The following is a 12,634-nucleotide window of genomic DNA, read 5'->3' as shown; positions in this document are numbered from 1 at the left end:
ACACGGGATGAGGTTTTTAGGATTTAGGGTGAGGTTATCAGCACAATCCCCCCCAAAATCCCATTAAAATAATTGCCAGCAGCTCCCATCGCTGGTGTGGGATAGAGCTCCAACCAACACGGCATCACCCACAGCAGTTTCCCAAAGGTTTTTCCAGCATCTCCCCGTAAATCCCAGCTCAGTTCCAGCCTCTCCCACACACCCAGTGCCTGGCTCACTCCGTTTTTGACACTCACACACTGGGGACACATCCCCCTGGTGTAAATCCCACCTGGAATTCCTGCTGCAGGCTCCCACTGGCACCAGAGCCCTCATCCCACCTGGAGCACACGGAATGCTCCGGCCAAAATCTCCTCCGTGCCCCCCGTTCCCAGCCAGGATGGTCCCACACCCGCCTTCCTGAGCCTGGGACACCTGAGGAACAGGAGGCATCTTCCTCTTGGATGGAGGCTCAAGGACACTGCCCTGTGGGAGCGAGGAAGAGCAGGGACACGGGAAAATGTCCCGGCTCAATCCCTGGGAAAGCGAAAGCTCCCAGAAAAGGAGAGCAACGGGGGAAGCTCTTAAATCAAAATAAACCCCAAACTCCAGGAGTTCCCCCCTCCCCATCCTCTCAGGAGAGGCTGCAAAGGGCAAGGATGGAGCCAGGGAGGGAGAAACGCCCTGGAGCAGGTGAGGGACACTCAGCGACGCCAGGGCTGGGACTCGGCCTCCCATGTCCCACCCCGAGTGAAATTTTCCAGCTGAGTCCACGGGAAGTCAAGACTGGAAGTTGCTAAAAGTCTCTCCTGGCCTTCAAATAATCCAGAGGACAAGAAAAAACAGGCACGGTACCTATGGAGCAGGAGGGAGGAACACGGATGCCACAAGTTTTCCCAGACTCCGTCGTGTCTGTGCAAAAATTCATCCGGAAAAGGCTCTGGCTAATGCGCTCCCCGATGCTTTCCACGGCAAATCCCATTTCTATGCAGGAAGAGGCCTGGTTTCCATCCAGAAATTATGCTGCTCATGAGGAGGGAGAAGAAAAAAGGCAGTGGGGGCGAGAACTATCCTTGGGCATTTTCAAACTCCTGGTCGGAAGTCCATTTTTCTTTGCATCCCGATCGAGGCAGCGTGACCCGAGGCCGGCTCCGTCTCGCAGCCCTGCCAGAGCCCAGCTCCATGCTTCCAAACAGCTTCCCTGATTTTATTCCTGCACAGCTTGGCTTCTCCACGGCCAGCCTCAGCATCTCCTGGTTTCTCTGGGCACCTGCCACCCCCACGGAGCAAACCCAGCCCCGCGGACAAGCACGGCTCCCGACAGCTCGGCTGGGAATAACCCCGGAGATTTCTCCACTAAAATCTGGGAGGCAGCATGTTCAGCAGGGCTGTGCTGGGATCCTGCTCTGGGAATGCTGCTTGGTGCCCACGGAGGGGAGTGGGATGCTGCATTTAATATTGGAGGTGTTGGGAAGAGAGCACGAGAGGCAGGAGCATCCCTTGGCTGCGGGAAGTGCTTCCCACCAGGATCCTGTGCTGAGGTCAGAAGGTCACCAGGTTCTCCTTCTTGGTGTCACCTGGATGAGCCACGTCCAACCACCATGTCCTCTTCCCAGGAGCGTCCTCTTCCCAGGAACATCCCTCTCTGTGGCTCTTCCACGGGGAATCTGGGAGGCGCCGCCCGGCCCAGCGCGGATGGATCCTGCAGGGATGGCAGCAAACCTCTGCCACGGCTCCAGCGTCCCTCTGGATGCCAGCCTGGCACACAGGGACGGGATCTGGTCCCACAGCACCGCTCCAGGGTCACGCTTGGCATTCCCAGGGTGTGCTGATCCATCCAGGCTCCCGGGCATCCCCACAGCTCAGCGACAGCGGGACACGGCGTCTTCCCAAAACCAGCACATCCGGGCTGGACTGGGACAGAGCTGGGGAAGGGGACAGTGAATCCATGTCCTGCACCCCTGCTCGTCCCAGGCAGCGCTTCCTCCTGGGAATGGTGAGATCCTGAAGCCCAGCTTCAGGGTGTCCTGGCCCCCAGGTGGCTGCTGCTGCTCCAGCTCGGTGGCCAAGGAACCCCCCGGCACCTTCCCAGTGCCGTGGGACACAGCGCCGTGCAAATCCCAGGGATTACTCCCAGGAATTGGGCTCCCTCCACCCCTCCTAAAAATAACCCTCATCCTTTAAAAACATTAATGATTCACCAACTGCTGTCACCCTCCTGCAGTCCCGGGTCCTGCGAGCACCTCGGGGTGCTGGGTCAAGGAGGGGCTCGAGGTCCCCCGTGCCCACCTGGCTCCTAACGTGTCCCCTGCCTGAGCAGGACTCGCCACTGGACAACTGGAAGCTGCTTTTTTAGGGGAGATCCCCAAAACCCCCAGCTGAGGGCTCTGGCATGGGGTCACAGGTGAGGGTCCCCTCATTGGGCTGGGTGCCCACCCTCTGGGTGTCACCTTTGTCCCACGGCAGCCACAGCTCAGCCCCTGAGTCCCCGCTGGCACTGCTCCTCCATAATCCAGTCACATCCTCTTCCCGCATCTCCTGTGAGAGAGAGGCACACAAAACTGTCCCCACGCTGTCCCTGGGTGGGCAGAGAGCGCCGAGATCACCCAGTGCAGGACATGGTGTCACAGGGGCTGTCACAGGCAGGGTACCAAGCCAGGGGATGTCCCCTGTTGTCCCCAGACCAAAAATCATCACGTCGCGGTGAGGGAAGGCAACAACATCGGGATACAGAATCAGACAAGCTGTGAAGAGGACACAGCTGGGGACACCAAATCCCTCAGGGACATGAGCCACATCCCTGGCCCGTGTCCCCCATGTCCTCTCCAGCCCCAGCACAGTCCTGCCCACTGCCAGGAGTTTTCAACCCCCTATTTTTATTCTAAACCTCCAGATAAACCCAGCAATTCGAGCTCATTCCCACAACGATTCCCAGAGCGCTTGGGAAGGACCCAGGCTGCAGTGGAAGGAGCTGTGTGTCCCCCTCTGAGGGGACAGGGCTGTGTCCCTCCATCCTTTTCCCAGAGGGATGGGCACGGCCCTGTCTCCTCCCACAGCTCCATCCCAAATTTACAGCTGGAAATTCAGCAGCAGCGGCGCTCCCGACCCATCCCCTGCTCCGGCACGGTGGGGACATGAGGGACCAGCCAGCACCGACCCTGCCCAGAGCCAGCAGCAGCCCCCGAACCACCCCCTCACCCGCCAAGCTCCCTCCCACTGCCTTCCCAAACGGAGCAGACTCTTCCTCAGGGAGGATTTTAAACCCCCAACCCCACAGACCAGGGGGATCACCCCAGCATTCTTCCTTTCCAGGCACAGCCCACAGTGCCGGCGTCGGAGCTGGTGGAAAACCTGTGGATGCAGGGATGAGGAGGGGTTTGATCCACAGACAAGGCTGCTCTGACAGCTCCAAAGTCTGACCCAGATTCGGAGCCACAGCTCCACTTCCCAGGGAAAATGGAATTTGTTCAGTGGGAGCCCACCAGAATCAAGGGAAAGACTTCAAGGGATTTGGGAAGAGGCCCTGCCATGTATCCTTTTATGAATAAAACCTGGGTGAAAAGGAGAAGGGGGAATAACCCAGACAGGGCTGTGGGCTGCATCTGGAGGGTCCCGAGCATCCCTCAGGATGCAGAGCCCAGCCCCGAGACCCATCCCGTGGGAAAGAGCCGAGCTGGACCCTGCAGCCCCCGGCACCTTTGGGACTGACTTTGGGAAAGTCAAATCCCAGCTCCAGCCCAAATCCCACTCCTGTCACTTTGGAAAAAGGGGATGGAGTGAAGGTTGTGCCGTGCCACGGGAGCGGAGCTCAGCCAGAAATCCCTTCCCGGGGTTTCTCCGGCACGCTCGCGCTCCCACCTCTCACAGGATGGATTTTTGGACATTTCCCTTCACCTCTTTCTCTCGAGAGCACGTTGAAGGAATCTCCCTTCCCCAGTATGCACAAAAAGCCAAAATTACAGAGATCTGCCCCAATTCTTCCTCCCCTTCACCTCCATGGGGGGAACAAGGGCTCTGCTGCCCAAACCCCCTGCAGACCCCCTACAAACCCCGAGTGCTTTGGGGTCAGAGGGACAAGGAATGGTCCTGCCAGAGAGGCGGGACTGAGGATGAGAACCCCAGACTGTGACTTCCAAGAGGCTGAGACAAGCTGGGAGCAATGGGATGAGCAGGAGAAGGAGCAGGAGCATCACCCTCCTCCTCCTCACCCCCCAGCCCCAGCTTTACCACCCAGCAGATGACAAGGGCCCCTTTTGTTTTCCAAATGAGGAATTCCTGTTGATTTTGAGGGTTTGATTTATTAATGGGGAACATCTGTGGCAGCCTGGCTCCCCAAACCCCGCTTGGGCAGAGCTGAGGCCGAGCACAGGGCAGGGCAGCAGGGGATGGGGATGGGGAGACCCTGCCCTGCCCACAAACCCAACCCCATCCCAGCAGGACCCTGCTGCAGAAATGCAGGATAAAAATCCATCCAGGAAGCTGCAGGGAATGCAGGTTGGGGTGTAAAGGAAAAATGTAAATTCTTAGGAAATAATCCCAGAGAAAGGCAAAGCTGGAGACTTTATAATCCCACCTGAATCCACCTCGATAAAAATCCAGGGGTTTGCAGCTCTGCCTGGCCCAGCACATTTCCAAAATTAACATTTCCTGCCTCAAAACTTACGGGACACTTCTCCCCATGCCTTTATTTGCTATTCTTCTGTTTTTAACAGGCCCGGCAACGCCGTGTTTCTCTTCCCCATCCAAGTTACCCCACGCTCCAGGGAATTTCCCTCCCACTGCCAGGTCTGGCAGCATCCCGGAGGAAGGAGCAACCTGCTGGGGTTTGCCAGAAACCCTCCTGGGGGCACAGAGCTCCTCAGCACCTCCCTCCCTGCTGGGACAAGGGACACAGCCTGGCAGGTGGCACCCAGAGGGGACACAGGAGAGCTCTTCTCCCTGTCCAGCACAAGGTCTCTGCCCAATGTTCTTGCCCAGATCCAGCCCAAAACTCTGGATCCTCAACAAAGACCTTCTGCTCTGCCAGGTATTTCCTGCCACAAGTTGTCCCCTCACCCTGGGTGGCTCCTCCAACCCCGCTGTGCCCACCCTGAGCCCCAAAAGCTTTTCCTGAGGCTGCAGTGGGGCTCCTTCCCCCCATCCTGGGATGTCCCCTGCCATTCCCTGCCATCCCTGCCAGGCATTCCCGTCCCCCAGGAGCTGGAGGTGAAGAATCCAGGAGCTGAGGAAGCCCCAGGTCCCTGCAGGCTGTGGGGTCACTCCTGCTCCAGGAGCACCCTCCCAGCAGCTCCAGGACTGTGGGGACAAAGCGGGATGGCCCGTGCTGGAACCCCCATCCCAAGGGAAGTGCCGTGATCCCAGCACGGGATGGGAGGCACCACTGGAGCCGTGAGCCCAGCGCCAGCTCCAGGAGCTGTCCCTGGGCCGTGGAGCACCAGCAGAAGGGCACTGAGGGCACATCCCCACTCCCAGGCATGGCAGACACCCGGGAGAGGCAGGAATCTGAATCCAAGGGGCCTCCAGATGGAAGGAACTGCTGGGAACCCGGCTCATCCCTCACTCCACAGCACAATCCTGGCCTTGTCTTCTGCATCAAGCCTCCAACCTAGAGCCCTCCTCCACTGTCCCCTCTTTTCCCAATCCGTGACAGCTCCTCCAAGGTGGTCCCATCCACATCCAGCTCCCAGACTCGCAATAAGCAGCAAAAAGAAAATCACTCACCTAAAATCTACAGGTTGTGGAATAAAGCAGGACCTGGAGAAAGCGAGAGAAGGGTTTGGGATCAGAGCTGACAGATCCTGAGGGAAGCTGGCAGTGGGATGCTCAGGCAGGGACCTGGAATGGCACCGATTTTGTGCCTTTATCAGCCTTGGAGCAGTGAAATCCCCATGGATAAGCCCAGCTCTGGCCAAGGGCTGTTCCAAGAAGTCGTTCCTGAGCACCTGCTCCAGGCGAGCAGCTCCTCCCGGCCTCGGATCCATGGCTGTGGGAGCTCCCCGAGCTGCCAACCACAACCTGCACAGCACCCAGGGCACAAACCCATCCCACTGGGGCTTCCTCCTCTTCCTTTTCCTCCTCCTCCTCCTGCTCCAGCCGGGGCCGTCCTGGTGCTCCCCAGCCCCATCTGCCCATTCCAGCTCCGGGGGAGTTTTCCCAAAGAGGCAGAAAAAACCACATCCAAATCATCGCCCCTCATGGGATTTTTTTTTCCACTTCTATCACCTTAATTTTTTTTTGTGCACTTTCCCACAGTTTTGAAAGGACTCTTCCATCAAACCATTTTATTACCCCGACTTCCGCCTCTGATAAACCCAGTGCGGAGCCCTGAGCAGAGCAAGGTGAGATTTCCTCCACATCCACCCTCTGCTCCTTCTTCTCCCAGGAAAAAACCCTGGTTTTGCTGCCAACCTGGCTCTACGGCCCAGGAGGAGGGACAGCTTCCACCGGAACACGCTGCCAACAGCTGCTGCCAACTCGCCAGGGCACGGAGCCGCCGGGAAGTGTCACCGGGGCTGGCAACGCCGGCACCAGATCGCTCCACCCCAGAGAGACCTCGGCACAACAGGCTGCAGACACAGCCTGGCTTTTCCCTCAAAATAAAATAAACCCCGGGAGAAAGGATGCAGACACACGCCAGGCTCCTTTCCCTGCGCATCCCGGTGCCAACCCCGTGCCCGTGGCGCAGGAATCCCTTAATGACTTCCCTCCAGCTCATCCCTGCTCCAGCAGGATCCCTACGAAATAAATCGTGGCTTTGGATCTCTCCTCGCCTCCTCCTCTGCTTCTCCTGCCTCTCCCCTGCCCCTTTTCCCTGATGCCATTCCACTTCCAAACACGTTTTTGTCACAGGCAGCCGGATCACCGCAACGCGTTCCGTGCTGGAGCCTCGCCTGAGCCATGCCAAGAGCCGTTTAAATTAGGAAAAGTTTGTAAAAAACAAAAACAAACCCTGAAGCAGCGTCTTGGCTGGATTTAATCTCCCAAACACTTGGAGAGGGGGGAGAAGAAAAAAAAAAAAAAAAATTAGGAAGTTTTTCAAGCTGTGCCCGGCCCCATCTTGATCTACAAGTTCTGTTTGACTTGAAAAGGTGCAGCACAAGGAGGTTTTGTAAGAGATAAAATGGGTGCAAGTCCCTGCCCTGAGCTGGCCCAGGAGCCAGTGCTGCTGGTCACAGCCCCACGGCCACTCAGGGGGCTCTGGGGCCACCCCGAGTGTCACCAGCTCCATGCAGGGCCATGTCCCAGCCCCTGGGGTTATTTCCAAGCCAGCTGCTCCCCCTGAGTTTCAATCAGGTGCATCCAGGAGTGGCTCACGGAGGATTTTTACACCTTCCGAGGCAAACACATGGAAATTCCAAGCTCTGAGTGGTTTTATTTTCTCTCTTTTTCCTTCCCTCTCCTGCTGCCTGAGCTCGTCCCTCTGGGGGGAGATGCCCATGGAGCAGGACTGAGCTCTCCACCCTGCAGAATCCCCCTGTCCATGCTGCAGGAGCTGCAAACCAAAGAGGAAGGGACAGGAAATTTTCAAGTTCCCACTTCCAGAAGTGGCAGGTGACGCTGAGGCAGCAGCGGGGTCATTTCGGGAGCAGAGGAAAAACCCAGGGTGGCCCTGGAGGAGGAGGTGGGATCCCCCCCTGCACCCAGAAATGGGGAACAACCTCTGGAGACCCCAAACCCACCTGCCAGCCCCATCCCAGCGCTCTGCTGGGCTTCAAAGCCACAGGGATGAAGGGGAGAAGAAAACCATCACAGCCCTCCCTTCCCAAAATAAGAGAATTTCCCCAAATCCTTCAGGCTCCCAAACCCCAGCACTGAGGGGAAAGGCAAGGAGCCATAAATGTGTATGAGTTATAAACCCGGGGACCTCCGGGCTTCTCCTCCCGCCTTTCCCCGGTGGGAAGAATGAGCCCGTTCCCGTTGCCCCCCACCTTGCTGCCACAAAGGCAATCCCAGCCCCACAACTCTCCCCCTCCGGCCCCGCTCCCCGCCGGACCGACAAGAAAAGAGAAAAAAGGGTGAAGGGGGAGTGGAGAAAAAAAAAAAAAAAAATCAAAGGAGAGAAAACCCTGAAAGCCAGAGCCCCCCGGCCCCTCCCCAGCCCCACAGCGAGACACAAACATCAGCAGACTCAAAGCATCCCCCGAGCCAGCGGCGGAAAAGAAAAGCTGCCGGGCTCTCCGGGCAGCAACTTCACAACTGAGTGCACTCGCATTCCTGCCGGGTTATTAGGAGAGAAAGGCCGAGGGCCCGAGGAGATATTTTAGTGTCACTTGTTTTTATACATTGCACTGATTTTTTTTGTTGTTGTTGTTGTTTTCCGAATGCTCCCTGCTCTTCCCCTCTCCAAAGGGGATGTGAAAGACCTACGGCTGCCTGGTTTCCAGGCAGGACAGCGGGGCTGGACACGGATTTTACAGATATTTTGGATATTATCTGTTTCTCCAGCCCCTTCCCCACCTCCCCCAGCAGCAAGTTTAATCCGTTTTATTCCACCTCGCTCCGTTTGCTCAGCCTTTCCCCCCTCCCCACCCCTCGCCTCCTCCTTCCCTGACCCCGCTGGGCGACGCATCCCGGGGTGCAGGGGTTGGGAGGGGGATTTTCCACACCGATCCCGTTCTCCTGCACTTTTCCCCCTGCCATCAAATCCAACTTTGTGCTGCTTGCCACGGTGCCACCTTGGATTTTTATATTTTACCTGCCAGCGATGCTCGATCCGGCCGGGATCGGACGCACCCCTGTCCCCACACTGAGAATCCCGTTAAAAAAGGGGCATTGGGATGGGGGAGATCCACAAAAAAAACCCACCCCCAACAAATAATAAATTAAAATTCCACATCAAAATAAACGGGGAGCAGCTCAAAGCAGCAGCTGCCAGCATTATTTCTGGGAGATCCCAGGAGCAGAGGGCTCAGGGATCCTCACCACAGCCCCCAGTCCCACACCACAAAGGGCAGGAGAAGCCGGAGCCTCCCAGGTCTCCACATCTCTGACAAAGCTCCCTGGTTTGGCACAGGGAATTCTGCCCCTTCTCCTCCACATTTTCCCCTTTCCTGGTTCGATTTAAGCGACCTGAAGGAGAAAAAAATTAAATAAAAAGGGGGAGAGCAGAGTAATTTTTCCAACACTGAGTATTTCCTCCACCCACCCGCTCCTGGAGCTCGTTAGATTTATTTTTGATGGACTTTAAGGTGGGCTGGCAATTTAAAAAAAAATTTAAATCCTTAATTTAGAGTTAAGATTTTGGAAAAACCTGAGACTTTGCTGTGTTTTAATCGAGGATATGGAGAGGCATGAAAGGGAACACATCCCTGCCGACACCCGGGACCGGGTCACGCCGCCTGCGTGAGACACATGCTGGGTTGATTTAACATCAAATCCCTGCTCTCCACGGAACATATTCCCCGTGTAAATTTTTAACACACCAGCAGAAATTTGTAAAAGTAAATCCTCCTTCTGGTTTGGGTTAAAAACAACCCAACCTTTTAATACAGAAACTAATAACAATTTTATTGTCTGCCCCACAGCTTTACGACACTCACGGAGAAGTGAGGTCTTAATCCGATGGAAGTTGGGGTGGAGGGTGGGGAAAGGAAAATCTTGGGGTATCAAGTGATGGGGAGGGAAGAGCTGCCTGAAGCTGAGGAGCGATCCCAGGCAGGAATTCGGACACAAATTCCTCCAGGACTATATTAAGAGCAGCAGGAAAAAAAAAAAAATAATAATCTCAGCACAAGTTTTCCGAGCGGGCGCTTCCCAACCATGACTCCCGGCAAAGTGGGGTTGGTGAATTATTCCCACTTTCTCCTCCGCACATTTTTCATTTGTATTAAAAAGTGCACAGGAGGGAGAGAGGGGGAGACGCACGGCCCTTGGCTTGTTTGCGTTTTAAACGGGGAAAGAGAAACCAGCATCGCTCCCACATGGAAAAAGAAAACCCAATTACGCTCCACTTGTTCTCTCCCATCCACACCTCCGAACGCGCCTGCCAACTCAAACCAGATTTCCTACACCCAGAGAAATATCCAGAGCCATCCGCGGCACTTCCCGAAGTGCCCTTTCCTCCCGGAGAGGGGGAGAGGGGAGAGCAGACAGAGGAGCGTTTGTTTATCCCACGGAGCGGGGAGAGGGAGCCGGGAAGAATAGAAATCCCTGAACTTTGCCAGCGCCGGGAGAGCATCGCAACGACGGCGGACACGGCGGTGGGAAGGGGATGTTGCTGGAGGCTGATCCAGGGCTCCGGGTGAGCCAGCACGCGCTGTCTGCCCGGGAATTTCGGAACTCCCAGAAGACGATGCTCCGTAATAAAAACTCTTCCCGAGCACGTTATCACTGCCGGTACCATCAGCAACCACTGCCGGCAGCGTCCCCGCTGAGCTGCACCGGGCACCGGCACCGGGCATCGTGTCCGGGTTAGAGAGACCCCCCCAAAATCCTTGGAAAAGCCCCCCCAACCTCTCTCCCCATCCAAACAAAGGCGCACGGAAGCCCCGCAAACTTTACAACCGGGCGAAACCCAGGCACGGGTGAGCCGCGGGGCAGCCGGCTGCCATCAGCCCCTCCGGAATCCAAACCTGCGGGGGTTTCTCGGGAATATTCTCCAGCTCCATCCGAAGCCGTGCCTCGTCCTCCTCTCCCTCACCTTGCAGTCTGGGTTAGGGGTTTTGGACACGGCGCTGGATTTTCCCAGGGCGCTGCGGGAGCGACGGCCGGGCTGGCTGCAGGTTGTCGGGGACGGCGGCGGCTGCTGCTTCTCCCAGGAATTGCAAAACTTGGGGCAGACTTACGGATTTCTCTCCAAGGAGGGAATCACACCCCCGGGCCCAAGCAGCGGCGGGTCGAGGCTGAGTTAAAATGTGATGGACGAGGGGAAAAAAAGGGGGGGGAAACCCACCCGAGCCCTCCAGCAGCCGGAATTAAACCAAAACTGCCGGAGAGAAAGGAAAAGATGGGGAGGAAATGGGAAGCACCAACAAAGGGAGCGCTGGGGCGGCTGCAGGGCAGGGGCGGCCGGGCCCCCCCCCCTACCTCGGCGCGCTGCCCCCTCGGGGGGTGCGGGACCCCCGAAACGCCGGAGCGGAGGCGGGTCCGGATCCGGCACCGGCAGCGCGGCTGTGCCGGCGGCAGCGCAACTTTCCCGGGGCCCGACACCCCACCCTCGCCGAGGGGGCTGCGACCCCCCCCTCCCGGCTTACCGGCCGCCCAAACGCCTCGGGGGCGGCGGCGACCCCCGCGCCCGCCCGGAGCCGGGCAGCCCGCACGCACCGGGACCCCCGCGCTGCTCGGGGCGCACCGAGCGCGGGGACCCCCCGCGCCCCCCCCGGCGAACCCCGCACCACGGAGCGCCCCGGTCCCCGAGCCCTCGGTGCCCCCCGCGCCCCGCCGAGCCCCGGCCCGCCCGCACCCCCGGCTCCCCCAGCGCCGGCCCCGCTCCCTTTGTCCGGGCGCCGTAACAAAACTTCCGAGCGCGGCGCGGCCGAGCGCGGGGCACGGCCCGCCGGGGGCAGGGAGGGGACACCGGGGGGGGACACGGCCGGCGCCCCCCGCACCTGCCGGGGGATCCCGCCCCGCGCCCCCCTCCCCCGGGGACGCCCGCGGACCCTCCCGCGCCGCTCGCACCCACCTGGTCGCGCCGATCGCCGGGCTCCGGGGCGGGCATGAGCCGCGCCGCTCCTTCCCCCCCCACCCCTGCACAGCCCTCCCCGCACCGGCACCTTCCCCAAACTTCGACGGGGCGGGCGCGGCGGGGCCGGAGCTCAGAGGCGGCGCGGCATGGCCGTGGGGGGGGGGCTCCGTGCGGCGGCGGCGGGGCCGCGCTGCGGAGCGGGGCCGTGCGGGGCTGGGCGCGGGGGGCGCGGGCAGCCGGGGCCGGCCGGGCCGTGGCCGCGCTCAGGTCCGGCTCGGCGCGGCGGCGGCGCGGGCGCGGCGGCGGCGCGGGGCGGGCGCCGGCCGCCCTACCATAGTTCCTCTAAAGCAGGTGCAGCCGCTTTCCCCGCCCGAGCATCCCCCCCCCACCCCGCGCCGCCCCCCGCTCGCTCGGGGGAGTTGTTTTTTTTTTTTTTGGGGGGGGGTCCCCCCGCTGGTTGGAGTACCCCGCTGGATGGAGCCTCCTCCTCCTCCCCCCGCCTCACGCCGCCGTTCTTGGTCCCCCCCCGCGTTTTGCTCATTAATGCCTGCGCTAATTGGTTTCTGCCGCGTTCGGTCCCCGGCGCGCAGCGAAGCCGTGGGCTTGGGGAAGGGGGGAGCGGCGGGGAAACTGAGGCACGGGGGGGGGGGAATTGGGGACACGGCTCCGGGCGCTCCGTGGGATCACAGGATCGGCCGGGTGGGGAAAGAACGTTCCAAACACCGCGTTCAAGGCACGGGGCAGAGCCAGGACAGGGGCGCTGAGCCCCGTTTATAGATGGGAACAGCGAAAGGCTGAGCTGGTGACCCCAACACCTCCAACTCCACTCTGTGATACCCCCTGTGACACCCCCACATCCCGTCCCACAGCAGGGACAGGGTCCCCAGAGCCCCTGGTGGAGCAGAGCTGTGTCAGGGTGCTGCACCCAAACCAGCACCCAGATATTGCACCCAAACATCTGCAGAGAGGCCCCAAACCTCCGTGAGGGGGCTGGACCCAATCCAGCACCCAGGTGCTGCTCCCAAACCCTCT

The 12,634-nt window shown here is 59.4% G+C and overlaps 1 protein-coding gene across 9 annotated transcripts in view; it reads right to left on the bottom strand.

Annotated features, from left to right (window-relative positions):
- Positions 1-11,788, bottom strand: part of FOXP4 (forkhead box P4) — a 58,305-nt gene extending 46,517 nt beyond the window's left edge. For 3 of the 9 annotated variants that reach the window (XR_010993785.1, XM_068173566.1, XM_068173560.1), the window contains exon 1: positions 11,600-11,788. The gene's annotated coding sequence lies outside the window, so the exon portion shown is untranslated. Of the gene's footprint in view, positions 1-10,550; positions 11,006-11,599 lie in introns of those variants that run through there. The other 6 variants (XM_068173562.1, XM_068173564.1, XM_068173567.1 and 3 more) reach the window with 3 other exon arrangements.
- Positions 11,789-12,634: the final 846 nt, after the last annotated feature.

This window comes from Anomalospiza imberbis, chromosome 26 (genome assembly GCF_031753505.1).
Source record: "Anomalospiza imberbis isolate Cuckoo-Finch-1a 21T00152 chromosome 26, ASM3175350v1, whole genome shotgun sequence".
NCBI lineage: Eukaryota > Metazoa > Chordata > Aves > Passeriformes > Viduidae > Anomalospiza > Anomalospiza imberbis.
The sequence above is the reverse complement of the archived record's forward strand: the minus strand, read 5'-3'. Positions and strand labels throughout refer to the sequence as shown.